Genomic DNA, 14,967 nt, shown 5'->3' on the forward strand with positions numbered 1-14,967 from the left:
TTCTCCAACCTACTGACAAATGTCATGTAAGTGACCACACAGCCTTCAGCATGTTGAAGAAATATTGTGAGCTAGCTGTCAGGTGCGAGGAAGAAGATTTCCAGAGACTGGTAAAGTTTTACACAGCAAAGTTTAATGAGACTTGACCAAAGAGAAATAGTATCAGCATCCAACATGTGTCAAATGCCAACAGCAAATTTGAAGGATAACATCTTTTGGTCCCTTTTATGTTTTTGTCTTCCCCCTAGTTCCTGTAGGTTTCCCTATTACGGCCATCTTTAGCTGGCCTTAACCTAGAGCAACTAACTTATCTGAAGTTTAGACTTTGTCATATTGGAATCTATCACTATCCATTAGTTGTAATCTGTGGTGTCAGCTAAATTACTCTAACCTTTCCTTGTTACATCAACAAATCCCCTTAAGAAATATTCTCAACACAGTATTTTACTTAATATGAAAAACACAGTCAACTCTCAGTAACGCAGAGTTCAGTAAAAGTCCAAACATTTTTGTCTTCCTCTGTCTCTGTCCGCCCACTTTGTCCTCACCAGGTGAAGTTGTGTAGATCAGATCTGACTTCCAACTGCAGCTGCAAATCTCATGTTGTGTGACGCAGCGAGTATATCCTCTTCAGATCCCCTCCTGGTCTGACTCCTCCCATGACATGCCACCACACGCCACCACTTCCATTTTAACAGGTGTGAGGCCTGCAGGCAGATTGTTGTATCCTTAAATGAGACAGGCAACAGGTAGCGTGCTTCCTTCCTTCACTTCTGCCAGATTTCCACATGTATGTGTTGTATTTTGGCTCGACGGACAAAATAATGGGCTGAAATTCTAAAACAATAATGCATAATGATTTTCTACTGGATATCAGCACAATATATCATGCATCCCTGAAATGATCACAATCTCATTAAGAATCACAAAGCTTTCTTACAAAAATATTTTACTGTGCGTATTGTGATGACCCCTCATTTGTCTTTACTCTTCCTGGCCTGCTTGTGTTTTCTCCCACCTTTCAGGAAGTGGGCTGCAGACTGCAGCAGTAGCTGCCATGATTGCAGAGCTAGTCATCAGAGAGATTGACTGAGTGCTGTTTTGTTTTTAATTGGAGCTCACACACCACACCAGTGGCCAGCCTTTGCCACATTGCTCAGTGCGTTTCACTCCAACAAGCACAGCCGGTCCTGACCTCCCTGGGGCCCTAAGTAAAATTCTGCTATGGGGCCCTTCTACCTGAATTGTGAGCCATGTAAACAATTCGCCATTGCTGCATAGTCACACCTGACTCCCCAGTGCTCTCACTACAATCATCCCTCCTGTAAAACATACTGTCCCTCTAATAAGCCTAAATGGAAACCTCTTCTAAGAAAGTCCAGAGCTACATCTCTGGCTGTGCTTGTACTGGCTGAGGCTGGATGTGAATGAATTGTGCTTATACTGGCTGATGATCCAGCATCTCCTCGACTGACAAATGTCAGCGTAGCACCTGTAAATTATTAAAAGCAATACTTGCTAGATATTAATGTTATCAGCTGCATCCGGCCCATTCAAACAGTTGGGTTTCACTCTAACATTGTTCAGAGACAAAGTCTGGCAAACAACCAAGACACAGACCAACCGAGAGATGCGCTGCACAGCTTGGTTAGCAAAACAAGAGAGGAGAGATTCACTGCAGCTGCACATTAACATTACTGTGATCTGCTGACATCAAAGTCGTGGTTCAAATTACGGGGGGACAACAGTACAGGGGGGTCTTTCTTACCTGTAATTGTAACTATTATAATATATTTCCCATTATATTATTCATTAACCCATAACCCATTATTCATGGGTTATATTCAAGAATCTTTAAATACGATTTTAGACACCCCTAAAATAAAACATACCATTTCCTAAACTTTACTTTAGTTCAGTGGTTCTCAACCTGTTTTGGGCCAGCGCCCCCCTATCCATTATCTAGGTCCCTTATCGCCCTCCATCAAAAAAATATACTGATGAATAGGCTATTCAAATGAATCATTACATAGGCATGAAACACCGCACTCTATAATAATTTCAGTATTGGAGCCAATTGACAATTTAATTAAAATAATGTGGTATAGCCTAATAATAATAATAATAATAATAACTATTAATATGGTTAAGTGGCACAAATACGAAAATTATGAATTATGTTCATTATTTAGGCTAGGCTATTTGTTTATTTATTAAGTCTATCCTCAAAATGACATTTTATTTTGAAGGCAAGCGGTCTCTATTTCCAGTTTTAGACTTCCTTGTTTTTTTCAATTTTCATTGTACAAGTTGGATAAAGGAACAAGCCGACACTTTGGTGCGCTAAATTGCATTGCACGTCTTCATTCAATGCGACAATAACACAGAATAGTTCTAACATAGTTTACGCAGCATTGGCTCTGGAAAATTTAACTCACCTTGGTCAATATATATTTGCAATAGCGCAAGTAGGTCAATGAAATTATGTAATGATGGTCTGCTGTTGTGTGTTGTATTTTACTTGGTGATCTCTGACTACAAAAGTTGTTGACAGCGATAGGAGACAGTAAGAGAGAGTGTTCTGTGCTAAGGAATGCAGTAATACTAGTCTGACAGATAATCTCTTCTGAAAAGTGAAGCATAGGAAATCTGTCCACGTGTCAGTGTGGAGCACAACATTACTAACAATTATTAAACAACATTACTAATCAATTTAGAGGTGGCTGAGAACTATGGTTACAATAATAACCTCATGTTAACCATAGAGAAATCTCAGTGAAAAAATCATCAGTACATTAACATTGATACAAAAATCCAAACAGTACTGAGCTTAGCCAAGTTCACTATTAAGCTTAGTGAAGTTGTGAAGGAAGAAGTGTTGTCTTGGCCTGCTAGTTGTTAGCTGGCAGGTCTGTTCTGGGTTAGCCAGGCGGGGAAGAATTGTGGTCCTGATTGCAGTCTTTTGCTGTGCCATGTCCTCTGTTCTCCTCAGAATGGGCCGCACTGCATTTTCTCAGGAGGACTACTTTCTTTTGTGTCTTTGATGGACTGGAAGTTAACTCTGTATGCACATTCCATTGTTGTGTTCAGTGGAAAAACAGTGCCTACTTTCTGGTGCATCATAAGATTTCTGATTATTGAAACCCAAGGTTGTGTTGTTGTTTGCTGCTAGAGTTTTTTTTTTAAGATTGTAGGTGAGCGTTTGATTTTCATTAAAGACATACATCCTTTGTGTCTGCAAATCTCATTGTGTGTGTGTGACTTGAAAGTAGTGTCAGGATGTCGCCTGGGTGGCAACCCATGAAAAAAATAAAAATAAAACGGGAAAAAATGCAAGACAATAAATAGCGCCTTGGTGTCCTGATGTTACTTGTAAGAGCCATATTGATACTGCTCCTTTAAGTATACAGTTGATGACATCACCGCCCCCCTAAGCTGGCTAGGTTAAGCAGCCCACAGAGCTACACAGTTTTTGACCATACAAGTTATTTCATGAACAGAAGTTACTCCCTCCGAAGATTCTTGTGTGTCAAGCTTAAAAGCCAAGACGACTGCTTAATAGTGTTGGTAAAGTGCATTGAGAAAAGATTGCGGCTACATTACTGATTGTTCACATCTCATTTATTTGTTTTCTGAATAACTTCAAGCATCATATAGCATTCTTAGGGTGAACTGTAGAACCAGAGCTGCAGCTTCCATGATATCTAAGGACATTTCTCCAACCTGTTGAGAAATGTCAAGTAAGTGACCACACAGCCTTTAGTACTTAATTTACACTCTTAAGTAGTACAAGTGTTGAGAGTTTATAATACTGGGATAAACTCTGCTCACTCACATACACAGCAAGACAGAGTGTACTGCGCTAAGGAACGCAGTAATACTAGTCTGACAGATACTTTTAATCTTACAATGGCATGCCTTCCAGACATGACATACTTTTAAAAATGAAGAACGTCCTAATTAGATGTGCATAAGTGTTTAACTGCATTCTTTATGCGTACTAAGGTTGGGTATCGTTTAAAATTTGCACCTATTGCTGACTCTGGGATTAGAAACTGTGTCTTAAAGAGGTGGTATTACGCTCATTTTCAGGTTCAAAATCCTATTTAGGGGTTGTACCAGAACAGGTTTACATGGTTTAATTTTCTCTAAATGATCTTTGTTGGGAGCTGCACATGCGCAGTTCCCAGTTTCCATTATTCTACAAAGTATTTAGGGAAACGCTTGTGCCCACATTTTAGATAATGATAATGAAAATTAGGGGAAGTTGCATATTGCCCCCAACAATGATGAATTCTGCCAATATCAGCCTGCTCCTTAAACCGAACAAAGATCCTACACTCCATCCAGTTATATATCACTTAACGCAGTTTATAAAATCTATAAGGTGAATGATCATGCGTAATGAAATCTATTTCCTGGGGGATCTGAAAATTGACTGGAACTCTTTATGTTGTCTTGTTTAACACAAAGGGAGACTAAAACAACTAGTGTATAAAAAGTGATGGATCCAAAATGTCTGCTTGTGTCAATCATATCTTCACTAATTCAGCAGTGAAGACTGTTGTAGCTACACAGACACATACATTTCCTCTGCACGCCAAGCCGCATAACTATGGAGGTGATTCCCCCTTGTGGCAGAAATCGGGATTCAAGACCCAACATACATTTAAAATGAATAAAATCAAATGAAATAAATAGGTCTATAATATAAGATGCTTTCTCCCCAGAGATCATTTCTCAGTGCAAAACAACAAAAGAATGAATGATGCAACATTCAGTGGGAGTGAAGCAAACATTCAGACTACACATAAAATACAGAGCAGGGACGACACAAGGTATAAAAACAAGGTGCAAACATGGAGTGCACAGATGGTTCTTATAAAATAATATCCACATGAAAACTACTCAGACGTATGTACATTCTGCTTAAGTTTAGAGTGTTATTCAGTGTCACATTTGTGTTAATTTCCAAGTTATGTGTTTTAAAAATGAATTAAGCTCTACAAATAAAAAGTAGATTCATTAACACAGCTGCTCTTCTCACGAGAGTCCAAAACAAACACTCTGAACCACAGATACAGTTACAGGTGTCACGCAATGGTTACCTGCTTATTCATTAAAGCAGCTGTGAGGAGTTTTCATTGTTAATTCACCTGCCTCATTTAAATGTCGACTCCTCCCTGATCAAACCTGCAGCTTATTTGTAGAGGAGTTTTGCTCCTCTCTCCTCTGAGCGGCAAACCTCTCAGTGATCTTCTTATTGAACTCAGGAATGTCCCTGACGAGTTTCTTCCCAGAGGAGAGCACAGCCAGAGCATGAAGGTGATTCTGCATCGTGGAGTTTCTCAGGAAGGTCTTGGACATCTTCTAAGTAGAGAAGTGAAGGGCTGCAGTTGGTTTTACAAGCCTCCAGATTTCACTGTCTGCTAGTTGAGGGGATTGAAGAGCAGCCCAGATTATTATGGGATGGAAACACATGTAGCAAATTTCTCAGATGAACATTAATTCTGTGAACAGCTTAAATTTACAATAAAGCTATTTTGATGATGTGATTCTGCTTATGTCCAAGTTAAGTATATGACTGAGGTTTTAACAGTATGTTTACTTCTCCTGATTTTTAACTTCCTGTTGGTTTCCCAACAAAACAAGCCTACAGGGCATTTCACTGAAAAAAAAAAAATTGCTGCTTGTGACTGCTCGGTCATGAACCTGGAATCTACTGAGTGAACAAAACTATGGATGCAAATATAAACTGCAGACACTGGAAAGACCAGGAAGCAGGATTTGATCTTATCGAAGTAACTTCAGGGTTAACCACGACGGTGGTTCCCTTCTTACCAGGGTATATCTCCATGGTAACTATTGCTGAACGGCTAACCTGCCTTTGAGCAGTTTGGTAGGGATATTAAAATATGAAATTTTAATATGAACATAGGCTATATATATCAACCCATTTTATAGACTACGTCTCTTCATTTAAGCATTCACACTGTCGCGGTTTTCTGTCTCCCTGCATGTGTCAGATGCAGGCGTGCTAGACCGTGTCGTATTTCTGTAGTGTTACAGTTTAATCCTCGTTTGTAAAATATGATTCCGCTGACCGTAGACTTCTCTGCGATTGGTCATCTGATGCTAACATCGCCTCTTTTATGTGAACGCGCTCACGGCTGGATCTGGAAACCCTGGGTTGTTTTACTGAGTTGATAACCTGCTTCGTGGTACCGCTTATCCCGATCCCGATTGTTAAGGTTAGTGGAGCCAGATAACGAAAACATATCCTGGGTGTGTTGAACTCGCTTCGTGGTGCAGGGCCCAGGAGTTAGGACACAAACGCAACACACCGGGCTCAGCAGATACAGTTGGTGGTGTTAATTTACAAGGTGATGGCAACTTACAGCAACTGATGAGACAGGCAGTCCAAGGAATAAACAAGTCCAACAAAAAGGTACAGACACAAATCCAAGGAGCACGAAAATCCAACGATAGATCCAAGACGTTACAGAGTAATCTGGGAACAACATACGCAAACAACTGACGAGGAACAAAGAACATGCAGACTTCTATACGCAAACAGAGAGTGTGATCAGACACAGAAGCAAAGCTAGACAAGGACACCAGCATCGACAACTTCAAACCAAAACAGGAAATACAAACATCAGAACTGTGACAGAGGTCAGCTGTTTGGGAAGGGGTTCTTCTTTTCTTGGCTACAAACCACCAGGCCTGAAAAAAGTTCAGCGGGAAACACTGACAACTACTTCACAGCTGACCTCTGTTGATCTCCTGCTCCCAGCATCCTCCACTGCAGCTGGTGCTGCTGGTCAGATCCCCACACAGAGAGGAAATGGAGGCCCTGCTCCAGAAAAGAAAGTTACACTGTATGTTTATATAATTTTTTTTATCTTTACTTTTACTGTTTACAGTGTTTTTTGTTGCATTTTTCTATTAGAACTGGATGCAACGTAATTTCGCTCCACGTCTCCTGTGTGTAGTCTGATTGACAATAACGTTTACTAGACCACTTCTAGAAGCTGAACTCACGGACAGCTGAACTGTGATGTGCTTTATGATAATCATTCACTTTGATGACAAGACACATTTAGGCTTTTACCGACTGTTGGAAATGATAATCTCATCTTTCTAACAGCAGCTTTATCAGGCGATTATTACGTTCAGCTCTGATGCTGACATGAGAAACAGAGGATTCAGACACGTAAACTGAACAGGTTAGATAAGGTGTTTATTTACAAATGGTGACACTTAGAGGTGAGGTGAGGTTGGCAGTCCAAAAGCAAAAGCACGGTAATCCACAATGAGTCCGAAGTGACAGTAAATATCCAAACATGCAGAAGGAAACAAGAGAAATTATCCAGAAACACAAGAAATGTAACACAGGTATGATCACTGATGAGACTGTGGTGAACAATGAACACAACATCTGACGGACAGACAACCACTACAATACACAGGTGGGGGGAAGATAACGAGGCACAGGTGATACACATCAGACAATCAGTGGAACAGAGACAGGAAGTAAAACAAGACCACAACACCAGGGGCAGAATAACTACAAAGTATAACAGGAAACAGTGAAAACATAAAACATCAGTAGTCAATATAGTTGATATATGATGGTTAGCGTGCTGTCTGTGAACCTCTGGACAAGTGCTTTAATGAAGACAGGGTCGATGGTCCTCTTCTGCAGCTGGTTGAGCAGCATGTCCACATGTGGCACGATCTTGTGCTCACCAGTTCCTTCGCCATGTTTGTTTAAGTGCAGATGTGAAACAGACATAGAGCGTCTAGAAACTGCTCAACTTGTCAAGACTTTGTGGAAAACCCTGACCTACTTTGTCCTCCAGCAAAATGTTGCATCCTTTTTCCAGATGTTTCAGGTCCTCCAGAGCATCTTCAGCCTTTCTTACAAGTCCAACACTGATCTCTCTCACCAGCTCTGCAGCTTCTGAACACAAACTCTTCAGTGGCATCAGCCAGACCTTCACTGCAACACTGTTCTCTCCACTTTCTCCCAGCAGCTCTGGAAGTTGTATGCATGCCTTCATTGCGTCTACAAATGTTGAGTTGCTCTCGAGAATTAATTCTCCGTAGAATTTGCAGAATTTATCAGCCAACTTGACGTCAACTTTTCCCTCAACATTAAAAGACGGGATCTTCTTTCTCAAAGCTTCCATGCTGCCATGTATGTCCTGATTTCTGGTGCTGACTACATATGTTGCAGAGCCCTTCTTAATACAGTAAGTACACTTAAAACAGTAGTAGTAGTTACCAGAGGGCTCCAGCAGAGGGAGTGTAGAGCTGTTAAGCCATGTTAAGGCTCTCCTGCCTCCTCCCTTCAGTCATTACAGACATTATCTGAAGAAATTTAAATTCTCTGGATTTGGTCCCCAGTCTCTTCCATTAAAATTGTGTAATGAGGGGCTCATTTAAAAAGCAGTATGGAGAAGAAGTACTATGAATCTCCTCGCAGGGGTTTTATCTCTGGAATCCTGCGATAAAGTGTGAGCGTTCTCACACAACACGATAATGCAAATAAACACAACCAGCGATTGCTACACTGGTATGAACCCAAAGTAAACATTTTGCTGTTTAGTTGCAATAAACGGATCAAAATGATGCCGATCAGTAAAAGATTAGGAATTCATGCTTTGTCAGGTCTGCAAGCATGACAGCAGGAAAACAACTTTTTATTTATTTAATTTATTTATTTAATTTATTAAATATGGAACCAGTGTATATTGAATATATATATTTTTTAGAACTCGTCAATCATCGTTAGACCAATCGTCCATGATCACGCACACACTGTAATGCTAAAGTTATCAAAGGAATTTCAACATGTCAATCCAATTAGTTCAATTTTACATAAATGCTCATAAATCAAAATTGACTTAAGTTATTGAAAGTAAACCAGGAGCATGTTTGGATGCTGTGTCCGACCTTTGCTGAGATTTGTTATTACAACAAATATAAATTTCTAGACATTTCATATTCCAAACTCTACTCACAGCAACTTATGGTCAATTCAAAAGTCGTCACTCAAAATTTTTAAGAATATGCTAAATCAATTATCATCTATATTTCTGCAAGTCCTCATTCTAATGCTACCAAAATCAACACAGACATTGTGCAGATTTTAATTGTTTAAAAGGGTTTCAAATTGGTCAAATGATGAGTCTACAGTGATATTCAATCAAACGTTACCAAAATATTTGACAATACACCCAAAACCAGTAGAATGATTTGTGAACTTTTCAGAGTGCTCATTGAAGTCATATTAAGTCAAAGATTGCCTATTGTACTTAAAATTTCTTCTTTTTAAACCTGTAAGACGTAGAAAGACAAAAATCAAGTAATCATTAATTACTGACTCATTCAAAATTCATTTATTGAGCTCTAGGTCGGGTTTAAGGTACAGCCTTGAGAAAAACAAAATTACTCCTTTTTAAAATACAGTGAAAAGTAGCAAATGCTAAATTACACAAGTAGCACTTCAGCAACATAATCAACATGATAAATTCAACAAAACAAGTTATGCAGATAATGTACTATGAGTTTCTGTTTTAGCATATTAGTGTCAATATTACAACAATTATAAGCATCAGAAATCAGAAAAGAAAAGCCATAAGTGAAAACATATCTGTGATGTACCAAGTAATGCAAGTTTAAACTAACTGTGAAGCACAAACCAGTTTCAGCAGAAAGCTGAGCACAGAATCAACATGAACTGATACATAAAAATAATTACATTTACATCGTCACTTATCCTGGTTCCTCTGGGACTGAATGCAGTTTTGAATTTGTGAAGCAGGTTAAAGCTAAAATATGGTGTAAAGTTGATGTTTAACTTTAAATGTTAGATTCTTGGGACATGTGCTTACAAGTGTTTGTCATTGCCCTTATTTTGCTGGACGCAGGTCCACATGACTAGATTCTGTTTCAACCCAGAAGCCCGGGTAGACCGGCTCAGTGAATGTGGTCTTAAAGGTGTGGAGGTGTTTCAGTGTGTCACAGACTTTGTAGTAGGACAGAGTGCCAGCAGGCCAATCCAGAAACACTCCAACTCTGTTGCAGTGAGTAGACCGACGTGAATGTACTGACCGATTACCCTTTTGCCATGACTCAAGTTTGTGTATCGCACCAGAATAATATTTGCCAAAACACCATGACTTGGTATTACATCCAAGTCTGCTCTTTGAATCGTTTGCTTTTCTTTCGATTCCCTTGTATGCAACACCTATGTAAACAGATTCTTTGGAACTAACACTCCACCCTACCTCCCAGTAATGGCATCCAGTGAAACCCTCTGTGCACAACACCTGAGGACATTTATCAAACCTGTCTGGGTGATCAGGATATGTCTGCTTTTCTCCATATGTTGCCATTTTGTTTTCCAAAGACAGAGTGAGGTGGTTGTTGGCAGTGTTTGGGTCCAGGGTGAGATCACAGGCATCTGATGAACAGACCAAGGAAAATGTGTTTTTTGTCATTCTGATGTTAAAACAAGTTTCTGGAGGAGAGGAATTTGTACTGTATTTGTATTTGACTCATTAAAGCACAGATAAGTACTTACACCAGATGAAATCTCCTCTGTCTGTGATTTTCTCCAAAGGAGGAAGGTCAGGCTTTGAAAAATTGTCAGTGACCAGATGTCCCTTCTTGTAATGGTAGATGCTTGCACCTGGGTATTTCTTATTTGCTATGACTGTTATGAGGAAACATAACCTGCTGTCATTCTTCTGTGTTTTGGCCAGATCATGAAACATTTCAGCTTTTTTCCCCATTTCTGTCACAACTTCCTCTGAAAAGAACCACTGATCTTCATAGGTACTTCCTAATACAGGTGCGTTTAAGTAGTCGGCCATCAGATCAAGGTATTCATCCCCCCTTTCTATGGAGGTGAAAACAAAGCACAGAGCATCCTCCACACCAAGAACCTCTCTGTCCAGCTCTGACGTGTTTCGGACAAACTTTGTTCCCTCCATCTTTTCTACACAGGACCTGATGACATTGATTTCTCTCTCTTTGTCTTCCATCCACTTCATTAGCTTTTCACGACTGAACGGTGACTTGTCTCTTTCTTCAAAGAGTTGTTCTGCTGAGCTTTCATCTACTTCACCTTCACGAATGGCAGGAATTTTCTTTGCTATGTTCTCTTGGAGGTTAGATGCATAATCATTACACAGTTTTTGGAAGGTGCTTAACTCTTCTTTAATGTATAAAAGATTCTCTACCACTGTGTCGTCTAGAGAATCGTTGCATCTCATTCCTATTTCACTGAAATCTTCCAGAGCACCTTGAGCCTTGCTCACTAGTCCAACACTCATCTGTCTCATCAGTCGAGGAGCTTTGGGATACAAATTCTGCAGTGGCATCAGCCAGACCTTCAGTGGAACACAGTTCTCTCCCTTTTCCCCCAGCAGCTTTGGAAGTTGTACGTAGGTCTTCACTGCATCTTCAAATGTTGAGGGGTTACTTTCAAGAATGAAGTCTCCGTAGAATTTGCAGGAGAATTTCTCAGTCAGGTCTTTTTCTTCATCAGTCAGCTTGAGGGGGATTTTTTGGGGATCTTCTTTATCACAGCTTCCATTTTGGTCTCAATTTTCTGAACGCTGCTGGCGTCTAACTTCTCACTGTCAAACACAAAGAAAGCGTTTGCTCCATAAAGGATGCCTGTGACTACATGAGTTGCAGACCCCTTCCCAATTTCATCTATCTGTTGGGTGTTCATGTTTAAATGGTCAATCTTTGACAACTGTTTGAAGCTGGTGGTAGCTTTGTACTGAAGCGTCACTCTGCTCTGATTCTTGAATTTCTTCTGATCATTCAGATACTTGGCAGATCCTCCAACTTCAATCAGTCCACCCAGGAAACTGGCCTTCAGAGAAGCACCAACATCCCTCAGGTAGGACTTGGATTCAGTGGACTCAGATGAATAAATTCTTAATTCACAGCCTTGCTGACAGTTTTCGCTTGTGTTTTCTCTTAGTGTTTTGTCATCCCAGAACGTCGAACCTACATTAATTGGACAAAATCACAATCAGAATAAGAATCGGCTTCATTGTCAAGTAGGTCGACTCATACAAGGAATTTGATATGATATTTTGGTGCATAACAAGAAGAATTGGGGAAAATATAAGAAACATAAAAACAAGCAAGTACTGCTGGTCAAGACTTATAAATCAAAAATCTAAAATTGACCATAAGATACGAATATATATTTAAATTTATAAAATAATAATCAGTAATATGATAAATCAGGAAAATACTTTTGTTGATAACGTCACACAGAATTAATCATAAACATTTAGATTTCTGCATGTTGCAGCTTCTTATCCCGACAGTGGTTCCCTAAACAGTAATATATTTGTTGTTTGATTCATTCTCTAAAATGAACCTAATTGTGTGTAAACCTGTGTGTGTGTGTGTGTGTGTGTGTGTAATCCAAACTGTGATACAACAATCATAGTCGGTTTCACAGGACAACCCTGGTCACAGAACTGCTCCGCATACAGAATTATGGTCTGAAATTCTCAAACAATGAAAATTCTTTTTTTATTTTTTTGCAGGATAATATATCGACCACCAACATATCTACATTGCTAAAATCAGTTCTGTGAATGTTAAATAGGTTAAAATAGTGTTACTGCTTTATAAAATCACTTCAAAGTTACTGTAATCAGAACTGCAACTTTTATTTTATATAATTGTTTAACATGTCAAGTGTTACCTGGAATCAGTTGATCTTTCCGAGCATCATAGAGCATTCCTAGGGTGAAAGGTCGACCCAGAGCAGCAACCTCCATGGTATCTGAGGCCATTTCTACAACCTGTTGAGAAATATCAATTAAGACACCACACAGCTTTCAGAATCGGAATCAGAAAGAGCTTTATTGCCAAGTAGTATTTTACATGTACGAGGAATTTGCTTTGGTGAGAAGGTGCTTCACATAGACAAACATACAGCTGACATAAATAAATGTGGAAATATATAATGGAATAAACAAATGCAAGTTGTATAAGAATAATAAAAGAATAAAGAAAAACAATTTGCAGAGAAAGAATGTGGCAGAATGTGGCAGATATTTGTTGTTAATTGTTGTTATTCTATATTTTTTACATTTTGTCAAACATATATTTATGTACACTATATCCTTTCCCATTGCAATACATCTGCACAACACAAACCCGGAATAATGCACATGTAAAAATTTGCTAATTTCTTTCAGTACTTTCTTTAAACTTTCTTAAGCAGCATATTTAGTTTTTAATATTGGGCGTCAACTCTCAGTAACACAAAAAGTCTAAAAGAAATTGTCTGCCTCTGTCCACCCCGTTCATACTTACCTGGTGAAGTTGTGTAGATCAATTGAGTTGGGTGAGAGTCTTTCTGACTTCCAACTGGAGCTGCAAGTCTGAGGATCTGAAATGATACAAGACTATTTATATCCTTTCAGATCCTCTCTACTGCCTCCTCCCACAACACGCCTCCAGACAGGACCACTACCATTTGTAACAAGTGTGAGGCCTGAAGGCAGATTATAAAGTGCTTCCTTCTTTCACTTTTGCTAGAGTTCATGTGTTGTACACTGCTCAAAAAAATAAAGGGAACACTGAAATAACACATCGTAGATCTGAATAAATGAAATAATCTCATTAAATGCTCCTTTCTTTACATAGTTGAATGTGCTGACAACAAAATCACACAAATTATCTATGGAAATCAAATTTATCAACCCACGGAGGTCTGGATTTGGAGTCACACTCAAAATCGAAGTGGAAAACCACACTACAGGCCGATCCAACTTTGATGTAATGTCCTTAAAACAAGTCAAAATGAGGCTCAGTAGTGTGTGTGGCCTCCATGTGCCTGTATGACCTCCCTACAACGCCTGGGCATGCTCCTGATGAGGTGGCGGATGGTCTCCTGAGGGATCTCCTCCCAGACCTGGACTAAAGTATCCGCCAACTCCTGGACAGTCTGTGGTGCAACGTGGCGTTGGTGGATGGAGCGAGACATGATGTCCCAGATGTGCTTCAATTGGATTCAGGTCTGGGGAACGGGCGGGCCGGTCCATAGCATCAATGCCTTCCTCTTGCAGGAACTGCTGACACACTCCAGCCACATGAGGTCTAGCATTGTCTTGCATTAGGAGGAACCCAGGGCCAACCGCACCAGCATATGGTCTCACAAGGGGTCTGAGGATCTCATCTCGGTACCTAATGGCAGTCAGGCTACCTCTGGCGAGCACATGGAGTGCTGTGCGGCCCCCCAAAGAAATGCCACCCCACACCATTACTGACCCACCGCCAAACCAGTCATACTGGAGGATGTTTCAGGCAGCAGAACATTCTCCACGGCGTCTCCAGACTCTGTCACGTCTGTCACATGTGCTCAGTGTGAACCTGCTTTCATCTGTGAAGAGCACAGGGCGCCAGTGGTGCCAATCTTGGTGTTCTCTGGCAAATGCCAAACGTCCTGCACGGTGTTGGGCTGTAAGCACAACCCCCACCTGTGGACATCTGGCCCTCGTACCACCCTCATGGAGTCTGTTTCTGACCGTTTGAGCAGACACATGCACATTTGTGGCCTGCTGGAGGTCATTCTGCAGGGCTCTGGAAGTGCTCCTCCTGCTCCTCCTTGCACAAAGGCGGAGGTAGCGGTCCTGCTGCTGGGTTGTTGCCCTCCTACGGCCTCCTCCACGTCTCCTGATGTACTGGCCTGTCTCCTGGTAGCGCCTCCGTGCTCTGGACACTACGCTGACAGACACAGCAAACCTTCTTCTTCTTCTCTGCCACAGCTCACATTGATGTGCCATCCTGGATGAGCTGCACTACCTGAGCCACTTGTGTGGGTTGTAGACTCCGTCTCATGCTACCTCTAGAGTGAAAGCACCGCCAGCATTCAAAAGTGACCAAAACATCAGCCAGGAAGCATAGGAACTG

General features: G+C 40.5%; 1 pseudogene; it reads right to left on the reverse strand.

Moving 5' to 3' along the window:
• Positions 1 to 9,920: 9,920 nt before the first annotated feature.
• On the reverse strand, positions 9,921 to 12,842 carry LOC123983552 (annotated as a pseudogene).
• Between the last annotated feature and the right edge of the window lie 2,125 nt (positions 12,843 to 14,967).

This window comes from Micropterus dolomieu, linkage group LG14 (genome assembly GCF_021292245.1).
Source record: "Micropterus dolomieu isolate WLL.071019.BEF.003 ecotype Adirondacks linkage group LG14, ASM2129224v1, whole genome shotgun sequence".
NCBI lineage: Eukaryota > Metazoa > Chordata > Actinopteri > Centrarchiformes > Centrarchidae > Micropterus > Micropterus dolomieu.